The 15,348-nt window shown below is 38.3% G+C and overlaps 1 non-coding gene across 1 annotated transcript; it reads left to right on the forward strand.

The window, feature by feature from the left end:
* The first annotated feature begins 3,515 nt into the window (after positions 1–3,515).
* On the forward strand, positions 3,516–3,623 carry LOC112725804 (small nucleolar RNA R71). The gene has a single exon (XR_003164887.1). It is a non-coding gene; the product is annotated as a small nucleolar RNA R71 (small nucleolar RNA).
* The last annotated feature ends 11,725 nt before the right edge of the window (positions 3,624–15,348 follow it).

Below are 15,348 nucleotides of genomic sequence, written 5' to 3' on the forward strand. Positions count from 1 at the left end.
ATCCTTTTCTTAGTGATGGGCTTCTCTTCCTCAATGGGAATGTCTCCTTCTATGAAAGCTCCAGCTGAGTAACATAGATGGCAAATAAGATGAGGGAAAGCTAGCCTTGCCAAGGGGGAGGGCTTTTTGGCTATTTTGTAGAGTTCAAGGGAGATGACTTCATGAGCTTCTACTTCCTCTCCAATCATGATGCTATGGATCATGATGGCCCGATCCACAGTAACTTCAGATCGGTTTCTAGTGGGGATGATAGAGCGTTGGATGAACTCCAACCATCCTCTAGCCGCAGGCTTAAGGTTCAGTCTTCTTAGTTGAACCGGTTTGCCTTTTGAGTCAATCTTCCATTGAACTCCTTCCACACATATGTCCATGAGGACTTGGCCAACCTTTGATCAAAGTTGACCCTTCTAGTGTAGGGGCGTGCATCTCCTTGCATCATAGGCAAGTTGAACGCCAGCCTCACATTTTCCGGACTAAAATCTAAGTATTTCCCCTGAACCATTGTAATATAATTCTTTGGATTCGGGTTCTTACTTTAATCATGGTTCTTAGTGATCCATGCATTGGCATAGAACTCTTGAACCATTAGGATGCCGACTTGTTGGATGGGGTTTGTTAGAACTTCCCAACCTCTTCTTTGGATTTCATGTCGGATCTCCGGATACTCATTTCTCTTGAGCTTGAAAGGGACCTCGGGGATCACCTTCTTCTTGGCCACAACATCATAGAAGTAGTCTTGATGAGTTTTGGAGATGAATCATTCTATCTCCCATGACTCGGAGGTGGAAGCTTTTGTCTTCCCTTTCCCTTTTCTAGAGGATTCTCCGGCCTTAGGTGCCATCAATGGTAATGAAAAAGCAAAAAGCTTATGCTTTTACCACACCAAACTTAGAATATTGCTCGCCCTCGAGCAAGAGAAGAAAGAATAGAGGAAGAAGAAGAAGAAAATATGGAGGAGAGGAAGGAGAGGTGTATTCGGCCAAGAAGGGGAAGAGAGGGTTGTGTTGTGTGAAAATGAGGAAGAATGGAGGGCTTTATATAGGGAGGGGAGGGGAGTTTAGTTTTGGCCATATAGGGTGGGTTTGGGTGGGAAATTGATTTTGAATTTTGAAGGTAGGTGGAGTTTATGAGGTAGGTTTATGGGGAAGAGTGGATGGATGTGAGTGGTGAAGTGATGATAGGGAAGAGAGATCGAGGTGATTGGTGAAGAGTTTTGGGGAAGAGTGTTTATTGGGAAGAGAGGATGAACATTGAGAAGAGGGAATAGAGTGAGTGGTGGTAGGTGGGGATCCTGTGGGGTCCACAGATGCTGAGTTGATCCTGTGGGGTCCACAGATCTTGAGGTGTCAAGGATTTGCATCCCTGCACCCATTAGGCATGTAAAATGCCTTTGCAGGCAATTCTGGTGTTTAAATGCCGAATTGATGCTTGTTCTGGGCGTTCAACGCCCAGATGCAGCATATTTCTGGCGTTGAACGCCAGTTCCATGCTTGTTTCTGGCGTTCAGTGCCAACTTTCCTCACTGTGCATTTCTGGCGTCTGAACGCCAGGATGCTGCTTGTTTCTGGCGTTCAACGCCAGATCCATGCTCTGTTTTTGCGTTGAACGCCAGCCAGATCCTCCTTACTGGCGTTTAAACGCCAGTAAGATCCTCCTCCAGGGTGTGATTTTTCTTCTGCTGTTTTTGATTCCGTTTTCAATTTTTATATTTATTTTGTAACTCCACATGATCATGATCCAAATAAAACATGAGATAACAATAAAAATAAATTAAAATTAGATAAATAAAAATTGGGTTGTCTCCCAACAAGCGCTTCTTTAATGTCAATAGCTTGACAGTGGGCTCTCATGGAGCCTCACAGATGTTCAGAGCATTGTTGAGACTTCCCAACACCAAACTTAGAGTTTGGATATGGGAGTTCAACACCAAACTTAGAGTTTGACTGTGGGGGCTCTGGTTGACTCTGCAGTGGGAGAAGCTTACTATGCCTCTTTTCCATGTTTACAGAAGGATGACCTTGAGTTTTAAACACAAGGGAGTCCTCATTCAATTGAAGGACTAATTCACCTCTGTCAACATCAATCACAACTCTTGCTGTGGCTAGGAAGGGTCTTCCAAGGATGATGGATTCATCCTCATCCTTCCCAGTATCTAGGATTATGAAATCAGCAGGGATGTAAAGGCCTTCAACCTTTACTAACATGTCCTCTACTTGTCCATAAGCCTGTTTTCTGGAATTGTCTGCCATCTCTAATGAGATTTTAGCAGCTTGTACCTCAAAGATTCCCAATTTCTCTATTACAGAGAGTGGCATGAGGTTTATTCCTGAGCCCAAGTCACATAGAGCCTTCTCAAAGGTCATGGTGCCTATGGTACAAGGTATTAGAAACTTTCCAGGATCCTGTTTCTTCTGAGGCAATCTCAGTTGATCCAATGCATTTAGTTCATTGGTGAACAGGGGAGGTTCATCTCCCCAAGTCTCATTACCAAATAAATTGGCATTCAGCTTCATGATTGCACCAAGAAACTTGGCAACTTGTTCTTCAGTGACATCCTCATTCTCTTCAGAAGAAGAATACTCATCAGAGCTCATGAAGTGCATATGGAGGTTCAATGGAATCTCTATGATCTCTAAATGAGCCTCAGGTTCCTTTGGTTCCTCAAAGGAAAACTCCTTATTGATTACTGGACATCCCAGGAAGTCTTCCTCACTGGGATTCACGTCTTTCTCCTCTCTTGTGGGTTCGGCCATGGTGGTCAAATCAATGGCCTTGCACTCTCTTTTTGGATTTTCTTCTGTATTACTTGGGAGAGTGCTAGGAGGGATTTCAGTGATCCTTTTACTCAGCTGACCCACTTGTGCTTCCAAATTTCTAATGGAGGACCTTGTTTCATTCATGAAACTCACAGTGGCCTTAGATAGATCAGAGACTAAATTTGCTAAGCTAGATGGATTCTGCTCAGAATTCTCAGTCTGTTGCTGAGTGGATGATGGAAAAGGCTTGCTATTACTAAACCTGTTTCTTCCACCATTATTAAAGCCTTGTTGAGGCTTTTGTTGATCATTCCATGAGAGATTTGGGTGATTTCTCCATGAGGGATTATAGGTGTTTCCATATGGTTCACCCATGTAATTCACCTCTGCTATTGAAAGGTTTTCAGGATCATAAGCTTCTTCTTCAGAAGATGCCTCTTGAGTACTGTTGGATGCAGCTTGCATTCCATTCAGACTCTGAGAAATCATATTGACTTGCTGAGTCAATATTTTATTCTGAGCCAATATGGCATTCAGAGTATCAATTTCAAGAACTCCCTTCTTTTGAGGCATCCCATTACTCACAGGATTCCTCTCAGAAGTGTACATGAACTGGTTATTAGCAACCATGTCAATGAGTTCTTGAGCTTCTGCAGGCGTTTTCTTTAGGTGAATGGATTCACCTGCAGAAGTATCCAATGACATTTTAGCTAATTCAGACAGACCATCATAGAATATATCCAGGATGGTCCATTCTGAAAGCATGTCAGAAGGACACTTTTTGGTCAGTTCCTTGTATCTCTCCCAAGCTTCATAGAGGGATTCACCTTCTTTCTGTCTGAAGGTTTGAACATCCACTCTAAGCTTGCTCAGCTTTTGAGGAGGAAAGAACTTGGCTAAGAAAGCCGTAACCAGCTTATCCCAAGAGTTCAGGCTATCATTGGGTTGAGAATCCAACCACACTCTAGCTCTGTCTCTTACAGCAAACGGGAAAAGCATAAGCCTGTAGACCTCGGGGTCAACCCCATTGGTCTTAACAGTATCACAGATCTGCAAAAATTCAGTTAAGAACTGAAAAGGATCTTCAGATGGAAGTCCATGAAACTTGCAGTTCTGCTGCATCAGAGAAACTAATTGAGGTTTCAGCTCAAAATTGTTTGCTCCAATGGCAGGAATGGAGATGCTTCTTCCATGTAAATTGGAATTAGGTGCAGTAAAGTCACCAAGCATCCTCCTTGCATTATTATTATTTTTGGCTGCCATCTCCTCTTCTTGTTCGAAAATTCCTGTAAGGTTGTCTCTGGATTATTGTATTTTAACTTCTCTTAGTTTCCTTTTTAGAGTTCTTTCAGGTTCAGGATCTGCTTCAACAAGAATGTTCTTGTCCTTGCTCCTGCTCATATGAAAAAGAGGGAACAAAAAAATAATAATAATAGAGATCCTTTTTACCCAGGTATAGAGGTTCCCCTGTGTGAGTAGAAGAAGAAAAGAATGTAATGTAAAGAAGGAAAGAAGAGAAAATTCAAACACAGATGGAAGAGGGGGTTCGAATTTGGGTGAGATGAAGTGTTAGTAGATGAATAAATAAATAGAAGGAGATGAGAGAAAATGAGGATTTTCGAAAATAAAATTTTGAAAAGAGGTTAGTGATTTTCGAAAATTAGGAATGAAATCAAATTAAAATTAAAAATTGAAACAATTAGTTAATTAAAAAGAATTTTTGAAAAAGAGGGAAGAGATTTTCGAAAATTAGAGAGAGAGAGTTAGTTAGGTAGTTTTGAAAAAGATAAGAAACAAACAAAAAGTCAATTAGTTAGTTGAAAAAGATTTGAAAATCAATTTTGAAAAGATAAGAAGTTAAGAAGTTAGAAAAGATATTTGAAAAAGATATGATATGAAAAGGTATGATTAAAAAGATATGATTTTGAAAAAGGTAAGATAGAAAAATAATTTTGAAAAGATATGATTGAAATTAGTTTTGAAAAAGATTTGATTTTTAAAATCACAATTAATGACTTGATTCACAAGAAATCACAAGATATGATTCTAGAACTTAAAGTTTGAATCTTTCTTAACAAGTAAGTAACAAACTTGAAATTTTTGAATCAAAACATTAATTGTTGATGATATTTTCGAAAATTATGATATAAAATTAAGAAAAATATTTTTGACTTAAAATTTCGAAAATAAATAAGAAAAATGAAAAAGATTTGATTTTTGAAAAAGATTTTGAAAAAGATAAGATTTTTAAATTGAAAATTTGATTTGACTCATAAGAAACAATTAGATTTTTTAAAAAGTTTTGAAAAAGTCAACTCAAATTTTTGAATTTATGAGAAGAAAAAGGAAAGATATTTTTTTTATTTTTGAATTTTTAATGATGAAAGAGAAAAACATGAAAAAGACTCAATGCATGAAAATTTTGGATCAAAACAATGAATGCATGCAAGAATGCTATGAATGTCAAGATGAACACCAAGAACACTTTGAAGATCATGATGAACATCAAGAACATATTTTTGAAAATTTTTATATGCAAAGAAAACATGCAAGACACTAAACTTAGAAATCTTTCATGTTCAGATACTATGAATGCAAAAATGCACATGAAAAACAAGAAAAGGCACAAAACAAGAAAATATGAAGATCAACCAAGAACAACTTGAAGATCATGAAGAACACTATGAATGCATGATTTTTCGAAAAACGCAAAATGAATATGCAATTGACACCAAACTTAAGATCTGACTCAAGACTCAAACAACAAACACAAAATATTTTTGATTCTTATGATTTTCTAAATTTTTTTTGGATTTTTTGAAAATTAATTTGAAAAAGGAAAATAAGGATTCCAAAATTTTTAATATGAATTCCAGGAATCTTGTACTCTTAGTCTAAAGCTTCAGTCCAGGAATTAGACATGGCTCACTAGCCAGCCAAGCTTTTGTGAAAGCTTCGGTCCAAAACACTAGACATGGTCAATGGCCAGCCAAGCTTTAAGTGACAAATCAAGCATACAGCAGCTGATAGATTAGCAACAACTAACTTGCTCTTGATAATGTTGGGTTGGAAGCCCCAGTCCAAAAGAATTTAGACATGGCTTTACAGCCAGCCAGGCATCACATGCTTCATGAAACTCTAGAATTCATTCTTAAAAATTCTAAAGAACATTATAAAAATTTTTGAAAAGAATTTTTATTTTTTTCGAAAATAAAGGAGAAATTTTTGAAGATTTTTGAAACTTTTTTGAAAATAAAACAAATAGAAAATTACCTAATCTGAGCAACAAGATGAACCGTCAGTTGTCCAAACTCAAAACAATCCCCGGCAACGGTGTCAAAAACTTGGTATGCAAAATTGTTACTCTGAGGTTGTAAAATTTGTTCATTCTCTCCCTGGCAATGGCGCCAACAACTGGTGCACAATACCATGGTCCAAACATAACTTCACAACTTCGCACAACTAACCAGCAAGTGCACTGGGTCGTCCAAGTAATAAAACCTTACGTGAGTAAGGGTCGATCCCACGGAGATTGTTGGTATGAAGCAAGCTATGGTCACCTTGTTAATCTCAGTCAGGTAGATATCAAATAGTTATGGAGTTTTCGAATAATAATAATAAATAAACAGAAAATAAAGATAGAAATACTTATGTAATTCATTGGTGAGAATTTCAGATAAGCGTATAGAGATGCTTTCGTTCCTCTGAATCTCTGCTTTCCCGCTGTCTTCATCCAATCAGTCTTACCCCTTTCCATGGCAAACTTTATGTAAGGGCATCACCGTTGTCAATGGCTACATCCCATCCTCTTGTGAAAAAGGTCCAAATGCTCTGTCACAGCACGGCTAATCATCTGAGGTTCCCGATCATACTGGAATAGGATTTACTATCCTTTTGCGTTTGTCACTACGCCCAGCACTCGCGAGTTTGAAGCTCGTCACAGTCATTCAATCCCTGAATCCTACTCGGAATACCACAGACAAGGTTTAGACTTTCCGGACTCTCATGAATGCCGCCATCAATCTAGCTTATACCACGAAGATTCTGATTAAGAGATCCAAGAGATATTCATTCAATCTAAGGTAGAACAGAAGTGGTTGTCAGGCACGCGTTCGTGGGGGAATGATGATGATTGTCACGTTCATCACATAAGTTGAATTGAATAGAAAAACAGTAGTACTTTGCATTAATTCATGAGGAACAGCAGAGCTCCACACCTTAATCTATGGAGTATAGAAACTCTACCGTTGAAATTACATAAGTGATGAAGGTTCAGGCATGGCCGAATGGCCAACCCCCAAACGTGATCAATATGATCCAAAGATGAACTAAAAAATCATAAGATGTCTAAAAGACTAGTAAAAAGTTCTATTTATACTAAACTAGTTACTAGGGTTTACAGAAATAAGTAATTGATGCATAAATCCACTTCCAGGGCCCACTTGGTGTGTGCTTGGGCTGAGCTTAAAGTTTACACGTGCAGAGGCTTCTTCTGGAGTTGAACGCCAAGTTATAATGTGTTTTTGGCGTTCAACTCTGGTTTGTAACGTGTTTCTGGCGTTTAACTCCAGACTGCAGCATAGAACTGGCGTTCAACGCCCATTTGCGTCATCTAAACTCGGCCAAAGTATAGACTATTATATATTGCTGGAAAGCCCTGGATGTCTACTTTCCAATGCAATCGGAAGCGCGCCATTTTGATTTTTGTAGCTCCAAAAAATCCACTTTGAGTGCAGAGAGGTCAGAATCCAACAGCATCAGCAGTCCTTCTTCAACCTCTGAATCTGATTTTTGCTCAAGTCCCTCAATTTCAGCCAGAAAATACCTGAAATCACAGAAAAACACACAAACTCATAGTAAAGTCCAGAAATGTGAATTTAACATAAAAACTAATAAAAACATCCCTAAAAGTAACTAGATCCTACTAAAAACATACTAAAAACAATGCAAAAAAGCGTATAAATTATCCGCTCATCAAAGACCTTTCTTAGTTGTTATCTTGTTTTATTGTTATTTACATTTTCTTGTCTATCAAACCCAAAACCCCAAAAATATACACCCATAACCAATAATATGCACACTTCCCTGTAATTCCTTGAGACACGACCCGAGGTTTAAATACTCTCGATTTTTATTGGGTTTGCTTAAGTGACAAACAAATTAAACTTTGATTGAGGGTTAATTGTTGGTTTGGACTATGCTTGCAACGAAATTGTTTTGAGAAATTCTAGACCAACTTTTATTCTCTATCACCCACCCACGATTCCCCCTCCCTAGTCAGTTTTCTTACCACGCCTTTCATCTCTCCCTTCCATTCCCCCATACCCCTTCCCCTATTACCGTTACCCAACCCCCTTCTCACCATTTACTTTTCCTTCATTCCCCATTAACCCACCATAACTCCACCAACCCCCACAATAACTGCCATTCAATTTTTTAAACCCCCAACCCTTCCTTAACCCACCGAACCTTCCCCCCTTCTATAAATCACTTCTTTTACCCCACCCTTTCACCAAAACATCAAATATTCCACTACCCTTCCTACCTTTCTTTCCCACTACCAATCCCACCTCCTTTTTCTTTCTTTTTTCACATCTCCCTTCCCAATTTTAATTTCCTATCCCCACTATTATCCCTTACCTTCCACCAATTTTTTCTTTCTTTTCTTTTACCACCTTCTATTTTCTCTTTCTCTTTATTCTCTTTTTTTTTTTGGCTCGAGGACGAGCAACTTTCTAATTTTGGTGTGGTCCAGCCACTTTTTCTCTTTCACTATTTTCTATGGCACCCAAGACCGGAGAGTCTTCCTCTAGGAATAAGAAGGAGAATGTCCCAGTGGCTGGTCCATTTGACTCACACAGGTTTAGCTCCAAGGTCCATGAGGAGCATTTTCATGAGATTACCGGGTGGAAGAAAGTGATTCTGAAGGTTCGGTTTGATCTAAAACCGGACGAGTATCCAAAGATTCAAGTTGAGATTCAGAGGAGGGGCTGGCGCATATTGTGTAACCCAGTCACTAAGGTGGGTGAACTCATGGTCCAAGAGTTTTATGCTAATGCTTTGGTAACTTACAAGCATGTGAAGGGCATAAATCCCAACCCCAAGAACTGGAGGACGATGGTGAGATGTCAGATTCTCGAGTTTGGTCTGCAGAGGGTGCGAAAGATACTCCACTTACCACAGATAGGAGATGATGATGAGTCCTACACTAAGAGGGTCAACAGGGACCAGAGACCTGAGCAAATACTTGCAGACATATGCCTTCCGGGAGCCTAGTGGAGGCTCAATTCTGAGGGGCAGCTTAGACAGTTGGGCTGACATGATCTGAAACCGGTTGCTAGGAGATGGTTGGAGTTCATTCAATGCTCTATCATCCCAATGAGCAACTGCTCTGAGGTGAATATGGACCAAGCAGTGATGATTCACTGTATCATGCTCGAGAAGGAGGTGAAGGTAGAGTGAGTCATTCCACAGGAGATATATAGCATTGCTTCCAATGCCTCCACCCACGCCAGGCTGGCATTTCCACATCTAATTTATCGCCTCTGTGAGGCTACTAGGGTGCAAATTGACCACGACACCCTCATCCCCATTGAGAGGCCCATCCCTAGGAAGACCATGGAGTATGCTCAGAAGTAGGGACGGACTCAAGGGGAGGTAAGTAGTGGTCTTCCCCCCCCCCCCAAAACAAATTTTAAACTCATATACTATTATAATAGATACATTATATAGAGTAAAATTTAATAGTGTATTGATAATAAAAAGAGTTGATATTCTTTATGTATTAGGGTTTAAATTTCTCTACATGCATTTATATTAGGTTTAATTACTCTGTTGGTCCCTATAATATTACCGACTTTTAATTAGGTCCCTATACTTTTTTTCTTTTCAATTAGGTTCTTATACTATATCAGATTTTGTAAGTAAGTCCCTACCGTGACAAAAATTTTGAAATTATTGGAATGTTCTATTAAATTATACAGAATATTCAGTAAAGTGTTAGGCATATTCGGTTTGTTTAACAGAATATTCTGTTAATTCTATCATTTTTGTCATGGTAGGGACTTAATTACAAAATCTGATATGGTATAGGAACTCAATCGAAAAGAAAAAAAGTATAGGGACCTAATTGAAAATTCAGTGAAACTATAGGGACTGATAGAATAATTAAACATTTATATTATTTATATTTTTTTATTTGATTTATAGTTTTTTTACATTTCTTTTTTAAAATTAATTTTAGCATCTATAATCATATAAAAAATACTTTAATATTATTTATAATGATATTGTTATTTTTCTAATTTTTTTTAGTTGTTTTTTTTATTTTTCTATTAATTTTTACCTCTATTATTATATAAAAATACTTTAATACATTTTAAATTCACATAACAAAATTGTTAGTGTAATTAATTTATATTATTTTATGTCATATTTTTTAATGATATGAAATATAAAAATATAATTCACTGTCACATAAATACTTAATAAAGTAAATTAATTAACAAAATATTTTAAAATAGATAATTTTATATTTTATTAGATATAAAACCATAAAAATTATGAAAAAATTATAAAGATTGGGATAATTCTTTTATTTGACAAGTATTTATTAATCTTTCAATTAAAAAATTAATTATAATTATATCTATTATTAAATATATAATATTATATTTAATTATACGATATTTTAATTTTTGGCCTTTCCACTCTTAGATTCCTAGATCTGTCCCTGTTGACAACTCATCTTATGCTAGTTTCACAAGCATTTTTCACTAGTTTTTATTAGATTTTATGCACTTTCTTGAGCAAGAAGTAAGCAAATGGATTGGAAATTCATGCATCTCCTAAGTCAAGTAAACATGGTTGTTATTGTGCTTTTTCATAAGGTTTTGAGCTACTTTTAATGGATGTTATGAATGATGCAAACACCTTGTGATTATAACAAACTTTGAGGCAATTTGTTTGATTGATTGCAGGAGAAAATGAGGCAAGAAAGAAGCAAGAAAGAAGAGGAAAAAGCAGGGGAGAAGCAAAGCAGAAGAAGTAACGTTGGTGGCCAAGATGGTCCACCAACGTTACCTCAAACGTTGGAGGCAAATGCAAAAGCTGGTGCCCACGATGGAGGGAACGTTGGCAAGCCAACGTTACCCCCAACGTTATTAATGTAAAATGCTTTCTGGAAAATGGAAAAAATATGGCGACGCGTACGCGTGTTATGCGCACACGCGTGGATTTGCAATTCTGACAATCCACGCGCACGTGTAGGTTACGCGCACGCGTGGATAGAGCAACGTTTAAGGGAACGTTGCCAGTCCAACGTTGTAGCCAACGTGCACGATCTGAGTTCAAAAATTCTGATTTTGAAAAAGCGTATCGACGCACACGCACATGCAACGCGTACGCATGAGCCCAATTTCTGACAATCCACGCGCACGCGTAGATGACGCGCACGCGTGGATAGAGCAACGTTTGAGGAAGCGTTGCCACTCAAACACTGGGTCCAACGTCTTCGCAAGGCTTTCAAAAACTGGAATTTCGGGATTTGCATCCACGCGCACACGTATGGTACGCGCACGCGTGAATGAGTATTTTGACCCTAAACGCGCAAAAGCGTAGGTCACGCTTATGCGTAGAATGGTAAAATACACCATCTACACGTATGCGTAAGCCACATGTACACATCGATATGCGAACGTTGGCATTCCAAAGTTGAGTCAAACATTGATGACAGCAACCAGAATTGATTTCTCCAAGAGGACATTTATCTCAACGTTGGCCCAAAAACGTTGACTCAAACTTTGACTCCAAAAATGCATAATTGGCACACTTCTCTTCCAAGCTGCATTTAGAGCCAGTCCAATCAACCTCAATAAAGATCAAGAGGCCCAATCCAAGAATCCAAAGGCTGAATTAGAAAGTGTATAAATAGAGAAGAATTTGATTTAGAGAGAGGAGTCAGTAGGAAATTTCAGAGTAGAGAGTTAGTTAGATCTGAAATTGTATTTTTCCTTCTGCAATTTTTTTTAGCACTTCTCTGTAATTTTCTAACTTCTGGTTTTACTTGAGCTATGATGAACTAAACCCCAAATTCATTAGGGGGAGGAGCTCTATTGTAATTTCAATGAATCAATGAAATTCTACTTCTTCTCAATTCAATTTTGTAGCTATTGGGTATCTTCTATTTTGATTGTGAATTATCTTCTTCGGAAGGGGATTTAATTCAGTGAATGCTTGTGTGAGCCTCGGAAGGGGAATCACTTGCATTAGAATTGGAGCTCTATCATTCACTACTCTCTTGATCAACACCATTCGGGAGGAATTGAGATCTTGAGAGTTAGTGTGGCTTATGGAAGAGAGAAATGTGCTCTAACTCTTCTCATGACAATTAGATGAAGGAATTGGCAAGATTGATTGTGATTAGAAAGAATGGATTGCCAAGGAATTGGGATCCAATCAATTTCAATCCGCCATAGATCTACTCATATGATTGAGAAAGGAGTTGAGACTCAATTGATTCATGTTGGATTATGGTATCTCCAATCCCTGATAAATCACTTTCTTCTGATTTTCTTCATTATAGACTTCTCTGATTTCGCTTTTCAATTGATTTGTCTTGCTGTTTGATTTCCTGCATCCAATTCCTTTTACAATTCCAGCAATTTAAGTTTCCCTTCAATTTAGATTCTGCAGTTTTACTTCCTTGCACTTTAAGATTCAGCCATTTAAGTTTTTTGCAATTTAAGTTTCAGCTCTTTTGGATTTCTTGCATTTTAAACTTCAGCAATTTACCTTTCTTGTCATTTAAGTTTCTGCTAACTTACTTCCAGCACCTAAATTTCTTGCTATTTACCTTTTGTTTATCAAGTTTCACTCAAATTATCATTTGTTAGATTGACTAAATTCATCACTATACTAAAATTGCTTAATCCTTCAATCCCTGTGGGATAAACCTCACTCCTATGAGTTATTACTACTTGATGCAACCCGGTTCACTTGCCGGTTAGTTTGTGTGGAATCGATTTTTCACCCATCAAGTTTTTGGCGCCATTGCCGGGGATTGATTAGATTGACAATGATTAAGTAGGTGATAATCTAGATTAAGCATTTTCTTTTGTTTTTGCTAAGCACACTAACTATTTGAGATTTTGTTTTTGCTAACCTTAACTTCACTCTAGCTACAGAGTGTTCTGTTTTTGTTTCTTTGAAGTGTTTGTGTTGTATGCTAGGAGGAAGAAGAGGTGCATCCGCCTCCTTTGATTCTGAACCAGAGAGAATATTTTTGAGATTGAGAAGAGAAGCAAGAGGGAAGGGAGTAATAGGAGAAGAGGAAACAGAAGAAGAAGACCAGGAAATGGAGGACAATCTCCAAAATCCACAAGAGGAGGTGGCTAACAATAATGGTCAGCCTCAGAGAAGAGTTTTAGCTTCCTATACTATCCCCAACCCAAGGAATTGTGGTAGCAGTATCCTAACCCCCAATGTCCATGCTAACAACTTCAAACTCAAACCTCAACTTATCACATTGGTTCAGAACAACTGCCAATATGGAGGGAGTGCTGCTGAAGATCCAAACCAACACCTCTCTGTGTTTCTAAGAATTTTTGACACTGTCAAAACCAATGGAGTCCACCCTAACATCTATAAGCTTTTGTTATTCCCATTTTCACTGAGAGACAAAGCCACACATTGGTTAGAAACCTTCCCAAAAGAGAGCATCACCAATTGGGATGATCTAGTCAGCAAGTTCCTAGCCAAATTTTACCCCCCTCAAAGAGTCATCAAATTAAAAACTGATGTGCAGACTTTTAGGCAGCAAGAAGGAGAATCATTATACGAAGCCTAGGAGAGGTATAAAGCTCTGATTAGGTGGTGTCCAGAGGGAATGTTTAATGAGTGGGTTGAGCTCCAGAATTTCTGAGAGTTTGTCCTTAAGTTCAAGGAAAGCTTTGGATTACTCCTCAGAAGGATCTTTGCAAATGATGAAGACAGCTCAAGAAGCACATAATCTCATAGATATGGTGGCCAACAATGAGTATTTTTACTCCTCTGAAAGACAAGCAGCTCCCAAGAGAGGCGTATTTGAGCTTGAAGGTGTTGACACAATCTTGGCTCAAAACAAGATTATGCATCAACAGCTTCAACAGCAAATAGAAATGATGTCAAAGAGGATGGATGGACTACAACTTGCAGTAGTGAGCACAACTAATCAACCACCAGTTGTGTGAGGACAATAAGAGGAAAGCTATGAGGAGCAGCAGCCTGAACAAGTGCAATATGTGCACAATCAAGGAGCTAGAGAGAATGATTTTTATGGAGACACTCACAACTCATGTTGGAGGAACCACCCCAACTTGAAGTGGGGAGAGAACCAGAACCAGCAGCCTTGGCAGAGAAACTCCAACCAAAATAATTCCCGCAACACAAACCACCAAAACCATCAAAACACTAACCAAAATTCATACAGAAAACCACAAAATAACCACCCTACATCCACTTTCTATCCACCAACTAACCCAACAGCTAACCACCACAACTTTCATTCACCATCTACATCTCACACTCAGCAACCACCCCAAGAGTCTCAAAGAATTTTCAACTTGGAGATGATGATGGAGAAAATGATAAAGCATCAAGAATTGGCCAACAAGAACCATGAAGCCTCACTGAGAAACCTGGAGAGACAAATTGGACAATTGTCCAAGCAAACAGCTGCTGAAAGACCAACCAATGCACTACCAAGTGACACCATTCCCAACCCCAAAGAAGAATGTAAAGTAATTCAACTCAGGAGTGGAAGAACATTGGAGAATGACAAGGCTAATAGCAAAGAAGAAGTGGCAGCAAAGGAAAAAGATCAAGAGAGTTCCAAGAAGAAGGAGGAGGAATCACAAGCTTCAAAGAAGGGAAAACAAATCATGGTGGAGCAACCATAAGAGAAGAGGAAGGAAGTGAAACCTTACATTCCTCCTCTACCATATCCTCAAAGGTTGCAAAGAGAGCTCAAGGATCAACAATTTCCCAAGTTTCTAGAGGTCTTTAAGAAGCTGGAAATTAATCTCCTCCTTGCTAAAGCACTGGAGCAAATGCCCTTGTATGCAAAATTTCTAAAGGAACTCATCAACAAGAAGAGAAGCTTGGATGAAAAAAAACTGTGATCTTAACCCAAGAGTGCAGTGCTATGATTCAGAAAGGCCTACCACCAAAACTTAAGGATCCTGGAAGCTTCTTTCTATCATGTACCATTGGCAGCATGTCAATTGATAAGGCATTGTGTGACTTAGGCTCAAGCATCAACTTAATGCCACTCTCCATGATGAGAAGGCTATCCATAGAAGAGGTGAAGCCTACAAGAATGTCTTTGCAACTAGCCGATAGGTCACTTATCAAACCCAGTGGAGTGGTAGAGAATCTCCTAGTTAAGGTAGAAAAGTTCATATTTCTAGCAGATTTTGTGATCCTAGATTTAGATGGAGAAGGAAATGATTCCATCATATTGGGAAGACCTTTTCTAGCCACAGCAAAGGCCATCATAGATGTAGAGAAAGGAGAAATGATATTAAGGGCACATAATGAGCAAAAAATTCTCAAT

This window comes from Arachis hypogaea, chromosome 11, assembly GCF_003086295.3.
Source record: "Arachis hypogaea cultivar Tifrunner chromosome 11, arahy.Tifrunner.gnm2.J5K5, whole genome shotgun sequence".
In the NCBI taxonomy this organism is placed as follows: Eukaryota; Viridiplantae; Streptophyta; class Magnoliopsida; order Fabales; family Fabaceae; genus Arachis; species Arachis hypogaea.